The 15,588-nt window shown below is 35.1% G+C and overlaps 1 pseudogene; it reads right to left on the bottom strand.

The window, feature by feature from the left end:
* Positions 1 to 309: 309 nt before the first annotated feature.
* Positions 310 to 6,227, bottom strand: LOC122312722 (annotated as a pseudogene).
* Positions 6,228 to 15,588: the final 9,361 nt, after the last annotated feature.

Below are 15,588 nucleotides of genomic sequence, written 5' to 3'. Positions count from 1 at the left end.
CTTGGTGGGTAGAAGGCGAACACTGTGTGCCTACAAGAAACTAAATTGAAAGTCATTTCAAGAAGTATTGTTCGTAGCTTATGTATTCCCCAATGTACTCCTCCATTTTCTCCACCATCGCCATGGTGCATTGGCGGAGATTTCAACGTTATAAGATTCCCAAGTGAATGTTCAGGAGAAAGTAGGTTGTGGCCAGCAATGATGGAATTCTTGGAGTGTATCTTCGAGTTGCACTTGGTGGACATTCCTCTTATGGGTGGAACTTACACGTGGTCTAAGAATCAAATGTGATCTTGACTAGACAAATTTTTAGTCTCCTCTCAAGATGCCCATTGTTATTTCATTCTCCACCAACCTTTATATCACCCTCTTAACTAGCGTAGCTCCTAAGTTTGTGTCAAACCCTAATTTCCCAAGAAGCTCAATAACTTCGTTCGTGTAATGAAGATCTATTTTCTTCTGCTTTAGCCCCTCCTTCAATCGATTCAACTGCAAATAGCAATGACACTATTTTTAACTGACAGACAAGAATGATGACACAATATATTTCATACTATTGTGTTAACTATTAGAAGAAAAATTTAACATATATAGTCAAACAAGCATAGGTAAAATTATAGAAATCTGCTACATAGTCACTTCTGGATACTTCTTGCACATTCCATTGATGTGATTGGCTAAAGTAATTATTTTATATTAAAAAAATACAGCCAATCATATTAATAGAGTGTTCCAAGAGTGTGCAAATTGGTTGCACATAAAGTTTTTATAAATTATATATGTTCAATAAAGTGATAAAAAGGCAAGTGAGATCTAGTATGCCCCCCTTCTTTTGGCAAAACCTACAAGGGAATGAGCATGAGATTACAGGTGAAAAACATTCCTAAATGTAGCCATATATGGTCTTATGCTTCCTCTAGATGGTAAACAATCAGTTCCTATTAAGCACTAATTCATGCTTCCTCTCCCTAGAATTTTATGCAAGTTCTACCGGCAAAAAGGGAAACCCTAAGCACTAATTAATTAGTAGCTTACTCGATGCATTTAAAGATAGTTAGCATAAGCATAAGCACTAAGAAAATATCACGAATTCTTACACAAAATGAAAAAGATTAATCACTTGTATCTCGGCAATCTTATTTATTTCATTGGAGTCTAGAGGCTGAAACACAATATACTCGTCAATTTGATTCAAAAATTATGGACGAAAGGTTTGTCTAGCCAACTCAATAACTTGTTTTTTCATTATCACATAGACTGCTTCCTTGCTATCCTTTGTGCTGAGAGTCTCGAGTATATAATTGGAGCCAATGTTCGAAGTCATTATCACAACAGAATTCGTGAAACTAACGGTCCTTCCTTGAGAATCGGTTATTCTTCCGTCATCCAACAATTATAACAAAATGTTGAAGACATTGTGATGTGCTTTCTCTATTTTATCGGAGAGGACTACAAAATATGGCCTTCAACAAACCAATTCAGTTAGCTGCCCACCTTCTTCATAACCAACATAACCAAGTGGAGCCCCAACGAGTTGCAAAACTGCATGCTTCTTCATGTACTCACTCATATCGATTCTAACAAGAGCATTTTCTGTGTTGAAGAGATAACTAGCTAAGGCTTTTGCAAGCTCTGTTTTCCCCCACACCAATAGGGCCCATGAACATGAAACTTGCTATGGGTCTATTCGGGTCGAACAATCCTACCCTTGAGCGTCAGATGGCATCTGCAACTGCTTTAACTGCCATGTCTTGGCCAATCACCCTCTTATGAAGAACCTCTTTCAGCTTGACTAGCTTGTCTCTCTTTAATTGTTGAAGATTTGATGCTTGAATACCAATCCATTTGCTAACAATCATAGCAATATAAAGATCAATGACCTCTTCTTGAAGCAAAGAATGTCCAAACATCCTAAATTTAGCAAGGTTCTTCTTTGCCTCTTCTAATTGGTGTTGAAGGGTCATTAGAGTTCCATACTTGAGTTCAGCTGCATGGTTTAGGTCATATTCGAGCTCAGCATATTCCACCTCTTGGTTAACTCTATCAATTTGCAAACATTTTAAAGAGACAATTTAAACGGGGGATATGAAGGTGTTATCATCAAAGAATTCTGCACAAAGTGCATAAGTACCTCTTCTTTAATTGATCTTATTCATGTCATGAGAACCTTTTTCTTATTCCCACAGTTCAGTTAATTCTTTCTGTATTTGTTTAAGCAAAGCCAAATCATTTTCTATTATGCTAAACCTTTTGTTTAGATGCTTTATCGGTGTCATTTTTCAATGAGAGCTTCTCCATCGCCAACTTTATAACAGCTCTGTCTATCTCATCCAAATATGTAGGCTTAGAAATGATTTCCATTTTCAGCTTTGTAGCAGCCTCGTCAACAAGAATCAAAACTAAAATGTTCAACACTGTTAGAGGGTCATGGTTGTAATTAGTGTATATGAGGGTATTACTATCATTTGTATGTACTATGTATAGGCTCAGAAGATCAATGAATAATATCAAGTGTTTTTCTCTCTCTATGTTTGACTACATGGTATAAGGGCATTGAGTAGTCAGTTGGTGGTGGTTGTGCGATAGGGAGCTAGTAGTGGTTAGTGGTGATTGGTGGTGCGGTGTGGTATCACCATCACTGTCTGTGGAGGTCTGTGGTGGTGAGTGGTGGTTGCCCTCTTCGACATTGGCAATAGGGAGCTGTTTTCAACGTGTTTCCGTTAACATCAGGTGTCAAGGTCACCAGAACTGTGCACGCCTGTGAGTTTCCTGTCGTCATTGGCTGTCGAAAGGATTGTTTATCACAGATGATAGCAAGCTTTCAGGGTGTTTGGTTGCAGCTCTCAACAAACCCAATTCTCGATTACGTATGCCCCCAAACTGGAGTAAAACCTTATTCCTATCCAAAATAAGATCCGTTTGGTAATGCAAATACGGTAAACCAGCTTCTCTTATCCTCGTTTAGGATAGCTTATACCCATTTAAGGTTAGCTATGAAACCGATACAGGCAATAGTCAAAATTTCCTGAAACAGACCAGTTCAAGCTCGAAACAAGCCGATTCAGACTCGAAACAGGTTGGTTCAGTGCCTATTCTTGCTTATTTTGACTCGTACAGGCTGGTTCCACCTATTACAGGCTCGAAATTTGGGTTCTTAATCTGGATTTCTACTTTTCCAGATTATATTTCCCAATTTCTCATCCATATTTCATGTTTTGTGTGAAATCTTTGTTTTCAAGTTAAATTGTTGTGATACTTTTCTCCATGAAAACCAAATTTGAATCAATGTCTCTTGCACCAAATGTTAGTATGCCTATGGATTGGGTAAAGTTGAATAGAAAAAATTATATGTTGTGGTCATAATCTATTAAAATATTTTTGAAAGGCAAGGGTCTTCATCGTACTCACTTGATTGATTCAATGCCTGCTCGACTCATTTTACCTTTGCTCAATGGGAGAAAGAAAATGCTCAAATATTGTCTTTGATGTTAACCAATATTAAGCCTAATATTTCCACAAACTTAATACATTTTGACACTACTCAAGAGGTGGGGAGGCATCTCAAACATATGTATCCAGGTGCTGGGAACATAACCCGTATTTATGAGTTGTGTAAGCAATTCTTTAGGTTGGAACAATGTGCTTTGGGCCTGGAAGAATATTATTCTCAAGTGATGAGCATATGTGAAGAACTCAAAATATATCAATCTATCACTTTTGATGTTTCAAATATGCTAAAACAACAGAAAGATTTTAATGTTGTTCAATTTCTTGTTGTCTTAAAACTTGAATATGAGTCAGTGCGTTCTCAAATTTCGCCAAGTTTACAACCTTTCACATTTCTTGATGTGTTTTCTCGACTTCAGTGAACCACATTGTCTTCTAATTAGAGTAATGAGAGATCTGCTTTAACTACCTCCTATGTTGCCCTGGTGGGTATGAAGGTCGTAGTAGTAGAGGTGCATGTGGGGGACATGATGCTAGAGATAATCACACTCAAGGTCATGAATCTCGTAAGTGCACCCATTGTGGTCGCATTAACCACTCAATAGACTATTATTGGGATCTACATGATAGACCATCTGGGTCCGCTTATCAAGCCACTTTCCAAGATGCTACATCACTGTTAATGAGCTCCAACCTAACTCCAGAGATGATTACCAAATCGAAAGATAATTATGATCAGTTTTTAGGTTGGACACAGGCGGCGGCTTCATCTTCCATAGCTACTTGAGCTCATTCAGGTATTGCGCCCGCATGTCTTATCTCATCTACTCAAGATCTATGGATCATCAATTCAGGAGCCAATGACTGATTTGTCTTATTTCTTATCTAAGTTAGATACTATAACATCTCCAAAGAGTGTTATTCTTGATAATAATTCACTTGCTAAAATTATAAGCATTGGATCCACTAAGCTCATTGATTATTTATCCTTGTCATCTATTTTATATGCTTCTAATTTTCCTTTAATTTGTTATCTATTAGTAAAATCAAAACTCTTGAATGTGCTGCCTACTGACACAAAATCATCCCCCATTTCTTTCTTATGCTTTTGGGGTTCATACAGGAGTTTAATGAGATGTGGGCCAATAATAGGGCCGCGAGTGTCACCTATCACCTGCCGCCAAGATAAATGTGCTACATTTCCGAACAAAATCAAATCTGCACAAACAAATAATACAAAATAATGAAGGTGCCTACTTTTGGTTGTTTAGATATAAAATCATCCGTAGCCTGCAGAACTGACGTGTTGTCAAGTCCGTGCCTTTGTGAATATTCTCCTGGCCAGGCCAACCTCTTGTTCTAGGAGAGCTTTCAATCCTTTCATCAAATGCTCCGATTCCACCACCTGTTGTTTGTTAAGCCGTGCTGCATCAACAGCACCAATAATTCCCTCCCATGCCATCTCGGTGAACTCGGACTGATTAGCCTGATAAAAAACCAAAAGATACATTAAAAAAGGGAAAAGTCTTTCATTGGTAATTTGGTAGCAAGCCATCTGTGACGTCAACTTGTACTAGACAAGAAGAACATAAAGTGACAACAACAAATTAAGAATTGAGTAAAATTTCTTCAATTGCCAGAATTAAAAATAATGTATAAATTAAGAGAAGAGATATTTGTATCTATGAATTATATAATTGTCACGTAATTATTTTGAAAAAAGTGAATAACATGAAATTTATATGAAAAATAATAATTTTTTAATAATAAATGCTACTCTTTTTCAAAATAATTATATGATGTTTACATGTTTCACAATTGCATATAAAATTAATCATAAATTAATAAACTTGACACTACCAAAAAACATATCTATCTATTTAATTATATAAAGCCCAAGTTTTAACGTCTAACTTGACATTTAGATCGCGTTAATCGGTAGTTATCCCACTCCCAAACGTCTACCGTAGTGATATGGCACAGAAATCGCATACGAATAACCGACTTTATGCAAGTTCATACGCCGTTTCAAGAGGATGGGAATAGATAGCTGCTGCGTCGAATGGAGGAGTGCTTTAGAGAAAATGGCGCCGAGTATTCGTACATTAATAGAACCGTAAACCACAATAATCGTCAGCCTCACCAACCCAGGTGAGTTTTCCAACTTATAATCTTGTATTGGAAAGCTTCTACACACACATGAGACATATATATATTGTTTAGTTTTTATTAAAAAGGTTGATGTTGATCAGCAATATTATCCAGTCGTTGCAGGTTTTACTCGTCCTTTTTTTGACTCTCACCATTGACTATGGATCAATGGGAATACTAGGCTACCTTATGTACGGAGAAAACTGCATGTCTCAAGTGACACTAAATCTTCCTCCCAGAAAAATAAGCTCAAAAATAGCAATTTATACCACACTGATGAATGCCCTCACAAAGTATGCAGTCATAACTACACCAATTGCCACCGCCATTGAGGCCAAGCTTCCTGTTCGAACAGCCGATTTATCAGCATCCTCATCAGAACGGCAATTGTGATCAGCACAGTAACTGTGGCCTGCACCGTACCATTTTTCGGCTACGTCATGGCATTTACTGGTGCCTTTTTGGGTGTTACAGTCTCGATACTTTTCCCTTGCTTGTGCTACCTAAAGATGCACAAACTGCTCAGAGTTTTGGGTATGAGTTGATAATAATTGTGGGGATTTCGCTTACGGGATCTTTTATTGGTGTATTTGGGTACCTATACTTCTCTTAAACAAATTGTGAACCATCTCTGATAATTCCTAGAGATGGCATGCATAAATATATGCAGTACCAGAACAATAACTTGTTAGTAAAAATAAAGAGTTTTGAGCAAATAATGAATATTCTTCGATCGATCGATCGATCCTACAAAACAAACGAATACCAGATTTAATTACAAATTAATATGATTAATTTTATGTGATACGCTAGCTAGATTTATTTTATATTAAAAATAACTTTATCATCTAACTTATATACCATATCAAACTACATGATTTTATTAATTTATTTTTATGAAATTTATTTGTGAGTAAAATACTTCGCATGATTCAATTTTTTTGATGAATAATATGAAACAGATTGAAGTAGGACTTATACACAATTCATGAGGAGGTGGGGCCGGCCGACGAAATTATGTCACTCCCCATAATATATATATATATCTATATGTAAGAGTGATCATTGATCACATTAATTGTATAGATGAAGTGTTAGCTAGTAGTGACCACATACTCACATCGCACTTCCTGGACATATATTATGGTATTGGCAATAATGAAGTGATACTATGCAAGCAAAAGTTGGAAAATGAGTGGTATTAATTGCCAATGATCATGTACATATATTCAAACCAAAAATAGTTATAAAAAATAAATAAATAAATAAATAAGGACAAATAAACATTGGCTAGCTTTGACCTTGGTACTGCATGCAAAGTATGATTTTCTAAATTCAAAGGAAGACTGGGGGAAAAGTAGTCTTATGATCATGCATGTCTGCACCTCAGTAGGTGAGTTGAATGTTCTGTCTGCAACATCTGCACCCACCCCGGCCCCAAACTCATTAATTAATGGAATTAGACGACTCCAATTAGTGCAAACACGTATATCGTAACTTTCACCATCCAATTAGACGACTCCCTTTGACCTATTAATTAATGGAATCTATAATTATTTGTTACTGTTTGCTGCCACCCGTTGATTCCTGTATTGTTCCTGTTATTGTCAAAAATGCATAACAAACTCGGAGGAAAAAGTCATCACCAACTTAGGATAATGATTCGGATATCAATATGGTGTTCTTTGTATTCATGTATAAAATAAATAATAAATAAATAATAAATGGAGAGATATAGAAATTTAAGTGGTTCAATATAAAAACTTATATTTACAGGTTGTTTGGGGAGCAAAATCTATTATGATAGGTGATTTCACATATCTCTCGTAACCTTACATGTCTCTCAATACAATAAATAAATTTAGAATTTCGAGTGGTTGAAGATGATGCCTCCCTTGAGAGAAGATTCTTTGGAGTTAATTGTGCGTGGTGAAATCTGTGCATAGAGAAGTTGTAGAGAGTCCCTTGATTTTTAGAGATCTCCTCCTTTTCTAGAGATCTATTTTCTTCTTTAGACTGATTGAGTCCAAGTTGTCTTGTAAACTCCTTTCCTTTTATGAGTCTGAGTTCACTGCCTTATCCCTTATTGGCTTTATCTCTAGGAAAAATTCTTACATTTATCTCTTTCCTTATTATTAGTGATGGACTGGATCCAATTGAATTTATCCCCAACAGATGCATATTCTTAAGGTCGATTTGCTCAACAAGAATACTTTGAGAATTTTTAAGTCAAGCTGTGCTAAAGATAGTCTGCAGGAAAATAAACTCTAGCAACTGGTCCCTGGTTTTCTGTTTGTTTGTAAAAAAACAATTAAGCTTCCTTAGTGAGGAGCTTGGTTTTAAAGATGTAAGCGGGAGATGAGCTCAACTGCGCTAGTTGTAAGTGTGGAGCTCAGCTTGGAGAGTTAGGTGGGAGATATTCTGGACTGCACTAGTCACAATTACGAAGCTCGGCTTGGAATTTTTTTATGAACGTTTGCCTGACATGCTACATGAAACTATTTATTGTTAGCAAAAAATGTGTATTTCTATTATTGTTTTTAGCTATTTGTTTGTAGTAGTATTTTTTTTTTATGCCCCTTGGTGTGAATTGCTGTTTGAAGTTACCTTGGTGTTAATATTAGAATTTATTTGCAGTAACCCATGCTTAAGTATTCAGAAAGCCCTAGACACCCAAGGTCCATCTTATGCAATTGCAAAACTTGTTCCCGAAGGTAACTCGAGAGAGGCAGTTGTGGAGTTTGGAGGCTTGTTCCTGAAGGTAACCCACTGGCGGCGGTTGTGGCACGAGTGTCATCACTCGTCACTTGCTAGAAAAGGCATTATGTTGTCTAAGTGTGAGTGTGGGAATACATGGTTGTAAGCTAAGAACTGAGTAAAATTTCTTCAATTGCCAGAATTAAAAATAATGTATAAATTAAGAGAAGAGATATTTGTATCTATGAATTGTGTAATTGACATGCAATCATTTTGAAAAAAGTGAATAACATGAAACCTAAATGAAAAATAATAATTTTTTAATAATGAATGCTACTTTTTTTCAAAATAATTATACGATGTTTACACGTTTCACAATTGCACATAAAATTAATCATAAATTAACAGACTTGACACGACCAAAAAACATATCTATCTATTTAATTATATAAAGCCCAAGTTTTAACATCTAATTTGACATTTAGATCGCATTAATCAGTAGTTATCCCACTCCCAAACGTCTACCGTAGTGATATGGCATATCACTTTTCACCTACTTTTACTACTATTTATTACTTTTTACCTACTTTTTATTACTATTCATTAATTTATTATTACTTTTCACCTACTTTTTACTATTATTCACAACTCTCTTCAACACTTCTCAACACTCAAACTCACCCAAGCTGCTGCGTCGAATGGAGGAGTGCTTTAGAGAAAATGGCGCCGAGTATTCGTACATTAATAGAATCGTAAACCACAATAATCGTCAGCCTCACCAACCCAGAAAAAGCCCATAATTTTCAACAATCAAGAAAAAAAAATCAAACCATTCTAGAAGAAAGACTGTAATGAACCGTTGTACCAATGGGACAAGACCTAGTTACGGAAACGAACGTACGGCGCGAATTGTTCTTCGTGTTCCAGAGTGAAGTGGAATCCGGGAAGACAGTGGTAAAGAAGAGGGAGAGGCAAATGGAAATCGGCGGGCCATGTGGAGCGGAAGGGAAGATTAATGTGAATGTTAAGGGCTAGGTTAAAGCCCAATAAGCTACTGTGCTTTTGGGAAACTGGGTACAAGTAGACAGGGGTGTAAAAATTAATTGAAAATTCAAAAAATCAGATCGCACCAGTTCGAATCGGTGAAAACGGTCCAGTTTTGGACCCATTCTGTTAGTTTCAAAACTAGCCAGTACCGATCTGATTCCGGTTCTATACTTTTAAATACTAGATTGAATCAGTTCGCTATATTATATATTTTAAATTAATTTTTTAATATTATATATAATATATAATAATATAAATTATAATTATATATAAGATAATGTTATTATAATTTATAACATAAAATTTTAATCTTAAACATAAAAAAATTATTTCATCATATGCTTTAATCATAAAATAATATATTAATAATATTTTATAGCCTAATAAATTCTTAATATATTCTTTTTTATAAGTACATTAGTAAATTAATAATACTAATATACATTAGTATATAATATATATTAATTACAATTTACATTTTATGGCCTAATACTAATAGTCTAATACTATATTACTATTAGTAATTTTAATTTAAGTCTATATATAAATTACTATATAAATCATATAATAAAATTATATATGAAATAATGATATAATAATACTAATACTAATACTAATACTATCACTATCAATGATATGTTATAATAAATTAAAATCATTATAATAAAAACTAATATATAGTTATTCTAATCACTATAACTAATATCAATATATATATTAATACTATTAAAACTAGAAAATCAAACCTAGCTAGAACTGGTAAAACTGGATGTACCAGTTTACGAGAGTAACCTATGCGTAATTGGTTTTTAAAAATGCAAAAACAATGTATACCGGTTCAGTCTCAAATTTTATCCAAAACTGAACCAAACATGACCGGTTACACCTTTAGATACGAGAAGATTGTAGAGGCGAAGTGCGTTGATTGATAGTCTCACAATTTTTTTATTATTCTTTTTTTTTATTGTTATTTCAATTAATAGTTATTTTTAACTTTATCATTTAATTATTACTTAATCATTACAACTAAATTTTCTAATTTTTAAATAAAACACAAAAAATAATTTAATATTTTTAAATTCTAAAATAAAATTATATTAAAATTTCATATTTTAATTTTAGAATATTTTTATTCAAACTTTTCTCTCTTATTATCAAAAATCTTATAAAAATCTTAATTCAATCATTTTTGTATTATTTATAAATTTTTCATTTTATCTCATATTACCCCAACATCCAAACGAGAGTTTTGAATATAAAGCTAGAGGTTTTTTTGGGTTTTTTTTTTTTTTTTCTTGTTTCTAATGTGCGTTCTTAGTTGCGTGTACTTATTAATAACGGCAATGACATTTGATCATTTTTATTGCTAAGACCCAATGCATTGACAACTATTCTTTTGTTGGGATGCCATGTTTCTGTGTTCATTTTGATGTCAAGCTTAATTGTAACAATTTTGCTACGTACAGTCGAGTACTGCAAGCGGCAGGGAGTTGGCTGACACCACATCAAAAAATAATAATAATAAGGAAAAAAAAAAGCAAAACGCTCAAAAAAAGGAAAAAGAAACCAAAACAGTGCATGCCTTGTCAGAGAGAAACTTCATTTCTTTTACAGTTTCATCCATCATATCTTCGTGTAGTTTCTTTTACAAATTTCATCTATCATCAATTCGATTGGTTTTTCACTTAATTTCGTTTCTTTTACACTTTTGTCTCTCTTGGTTTCGACTAAGAAGTTCAAAATTTCCTAGCTCCCAAAGCGAGATCCTCGTCCACCACAACAGCACAAGTGCACATCTCAAGGTTTAGCCTCAGGGACTCATCCGCGGCAATGGAAGGAGCAGCATCAAATTCTGCGATACTACCTCAACAAATCATTATTTCTAGTGGTCTCACCATCAAGATAGCACCTAGTTATAAAAGAGCAAGCGTAGAGACTAATGTTCCCTGTAGTTCTAATTTAGATTTGCCATCTCCAAACATAAAGAACTCCCATTACCCTTCCATCACAAGAAAACCCAACTCCCCTTACCCTTCCATCACCGCCGGTCTCATTTGGGGGCTCGCTGTCTGACGACATTCCAAGCAGCTTGTACACTCCCCCATTCGACCAATATGAGTATTCGGAGGACGCAACTAATGCAAAGCTCAAATTTTTGACCTATACCTAGCTCCCCCTCGCATCTCCTTCTCATTTCCAATCCCTCGAATCTCATTTGCCAAAGGACTCGTCTCTCTTGCTTCTAGTGCCAAACTCAGGAGCTGTGATGTTTTCATTGGCTTCCATGGCCAAAACCCCAACCTGGTGCGCTTCTCTAAGTGGCTTAAGTCGGAGCTTGAGCTTCAGGGAATTGCTTGTTGTGTTGCGAACAAAGTGAAATACTCTGATAATCAGAGCCACGAGATTGCTAACCAGGTTATCTGCTCCGTCACATATGGGGTTGTGGTTGTGACTAATTCTAGTTTTTTTAACCATCTTAGCTTAGAGGAGATGAGATTCTTTGCTCAGAAGAACCTGATCCCACTCTTCTTCCACACGAGACTGGCTCAGATCTGTGTCGCTTTCATCTCTCTTGGTTCTGTGTCGAAGAAAGAGATGGGAGGGAGGCTTCTACTGGGTCATCTTCGAGGAAAATAGAACTCGAGGGCTTTAGAAATGCAGAGAAGAAGGGAAATGGAAACTGAGGGTGGGAGGGAAATTTGGGGGCAAACATTGCGTTTCTATTTTCCAACTAAACGATGCGTTTGGATTTTGCCACATCAGCTACATTTGTCCCGCGCTTACCCCCAGGCGACTGTAAATAACTTTTTTCTAATTTTAATTACTGATTTTTTTGCTAATTTCTTTAAAGTTATAATTTAAGGTCCCATTCGGATAGTGAGATGAAATCAGATGATTTTAAATTAATGAAAGTTGAATAAAATATTATTATAACCAAGACTTTAGTAGGTACTCAATTTCATGCTTTGTTTTTTTTTTTTGAAGATAATTTCATGCTTTGTATGCAAGAAACAAATGCATGTTATTTTAATGCTTTTATTTGAGCTATTATGGTGAAAAAATAGCTCACCTATGGAAAATAGAGTAGGAAGTCATACCAATTCTCACTACTCTGTCTGAACCACTCATTATAGGCTTTTCCTATAGCGCATGATCTCCTATCATCAGCATGTCTCTCTGAATTCGATCTCGAAGGATATGATACACAACTAATTATTAAGTGACGCATATCTCCAATCTGAGCATGACCCTATGATTTTTTATTGGTAGGAGTAGAATTTCTGTTTGATTTACCCTGTCCAATTTTGTTTGCTGTTAAAATGAGTAGATGCATTGTGGATAGTACTATGTTTGCTAGATTTAACTCATGGTAAAGCTTCAATCACCAATATAGATCTTTATCCAAGCTAAGTTTGAATGTTGAGTTAAATTGAATTGAGTTTAGTTTTTTATAAATAGCAGTGAGTTGAGTAGGTAGAGTGATTTATGTGAGACCCATCTAAAATGAGTTTAAATGTATTTGAATATTAAGATGAATTTAATACTATTTATAAAAAATTGAAAAATGTTGTATGTCCCATGTATAAAGATGTGTTGAGTTGAAAAAGATTATAGGCCCCACGTATAATGAAGTTTAGAGTTAAGATGAGTTTAGTAATTTAAGAGTTTAGTATTTAGATGTTAGACTCAACTTAAAATTAGACTGAACTGAATTAATTTCGACTGAATATTGCAACCAAACGGGACCTAAGGCACTAAACGCCTTCCCCTATTGATCTGAGTTTTTTTTTATAGAACTTTAATGAAAGAAGGGAAGATTCTTTTGGAGCTTGAATCCAAACTACATCAGCAAGTCATACTAGCAGAAGTGTTGCTTGCTTCTTGGATCCTTGCCAAAGTTTTAGTTTACTTCTGGTCATTAAGGCCTCGGTATGCTGCTAATTATTGCTGCATTTGCTTAAGTGGCCCAGGTCGATGATGGTTGCATTTCTTCTACTTTTGAAGCTAAGAAATTTCTATCAAACACGTTACACTTTATAGGAGCTTTGTAAATATGACATGTTGTGGGGGTAGCAAAGCAATACCATTTTTGTTGAGGCAGCAAATTTTAATGCACCTGCCTAGGAAACCACCCAAATTCTTCAACAATGAGTTTAGGCACCCAAATTCTGTTATAACAGAAGCTCAAGTTACACTTGCTTTGTTACAAGAAGAGAACAGCAATTCAGTCACCAAGCCCACCCAGGTCTGCCCATCTCTTACTACTTGGAATCATCCCCCCCCCCCCCCCCCCCCCCCGCCGCCCACACACTAGTACAAGATCAACTGGGATTGCTCAATGAATAAGCAGAAAAGTCTAATAGGAGTTGGAGTGGTGTTAAGAGATTGTGAGGGGCATACTATAGCTACTACGAGACATAATAAGCATCTATTCTCAGACCCCTTGCTTGCCGAGTCATATGGGGCACTTCAAGCCATCAAATTTGGCATGGAATTAGGCCTGAGACAAGTCATACTGGAAGGTGGTTCTCTGTAAGTCATCAATACTCTCTATGATGATAAGGAAGGTGTTAGTAGTGGATCGATTTTCTTGTCTGAAACAATAACTTTGATAAAACAGTTTGCTAGATGGGAGGTTTCTCATGTTAGGAGAAATGGCAATATGTTAGCCCATATTTTAGCAAAAAATTATCTTTCCATTTCTAATCTAATTGTAACAATGCAGGATATTCCTCAATATATCTCCTCTTTAATTCAATGAAATGGTCCAAGGGTTTTCTTTTCAAAAAAACATTAAAAAAATGATTTTTTTTCATTAGCTCTTCGATTTAAGCACTTTTACAAGGTTATTATGTCAAATTTGAGACTGCAAATATCATATATACATATATATGTATGTATGTATGTTTACTTATAGACAAGTTCATGTAAAATGTGATGCAATGTTGACCGACTTTAACAATATATAAAAAAATAGAACTAAATCTTTCCTAAATTTTCAAGTACTAAATGAAAGTGACACATTGCAGTCCCCCCCGATACAAGTCACAAGACAAATTTACTCTCCACTTGATGGGAATAAAATAGTGGAGCATGTCTCTATCTAACTTTGCATGTGTGGACAAGAAAACATTTTATATACCTAAATGAATCCTGTTGATGTAGCCCGAATTGCTATTGAAGGAGGCAATTTTTTTTTTTTTAATTTTGTTGATTTTTTTCATTCATTTTTTTTATATATTCTTAAATAATTTTTTTTTTAAAAATTACAACATCATTAAAAAAACACTTCTTTAATCACTTAGAAAAAAAAAAAAAAAAAAAAAAAGCTTTCGGAACACTTTTTGGATCCCAAATTCGGGACCCAAATTATTTCTCTACCTAAATTATGACCACAAGTCTATCCAACTCATGGTCTTGCTTTTTCTTCTACTTTTTTGGTTTATCACTTCACATATTCTATATAATCACTTTGTTATTGGCCTTTGACGTTCCTCGAAGGTTTTCTCAATGGAGTGACAATTGCATAACATGTAAATCGCTTTCTTATTGGCCTTCGATTCTGTTGTCTCTTGAAACCTTTTGCATTATATAGTCTTAATTCTAAAACTGGGGTTGCACTCCGAACCACCGGTTCAGATTCGACTCGACCAGACCTGTAGGGAAAACAAAACGTGATTGCTCCAATCTGATCTGTGAAATTCGCGTCAGGTTGTACCCCTTCACTTTCTCCTCGTTTGTTCTGCCATATATATTGGAGGGCAAAAAGACCCTTTCTGCATCTCATGCCATAGTTTTAGCGAGAGGAAGAAGAATATGGGCTTGTATCTTAATCAATCTCAGAAATGGCTAATAATGCAATAATATATTCTTGAGAAAAAAAATAAAAAATAGAGAAAGGGAAATTGAAATAGAGGGTTTCTATCTCAATCAATCTCATATCTTCTCGTTGGTAGTTTTTATCTTAATCAATCTCAGAAATGGATAATAATGTAATGATATATTCCTGAGAACAAAAAAGAAAACAGAGAAAGGAAAATAGAAATAGAGGGGCAAACTTGTGTTTTAATACAAAAATCTGTGTTTTAATTCTACCATTTCATTGTTCCTTCACAAACCACTCTGATTCCATCAACCAAGTGTCATGCCGAAGAAATCTCTCTTCCTCCGGGAGTAGCAAGCTTGACTCGTTACTCTAGCAACACGATGCCACGTCATGATTTGAGCTAGGGCTAGAGCACAAGC

Source organism: Carya illinoinensis, chromosome 6 (assembly GCF_018687715.1).
Source record: "Carya illinoinensis cultivar Pawnee chromosome 6, C.illinoinensisPawnee_v1, whole genome shotgun sequence".
NCBI classification, from domain to species: Eukaryota; Viridiplantae; Streptophyta; class Magnoliopsida; order Fagales; family Juglandaceae; genus Carya; species Carya illinoinensis.
Note: the sequence above shows the minus strand (reverse complement) of the source record. Positions and strands in the feature narration are given on the sequence as shown.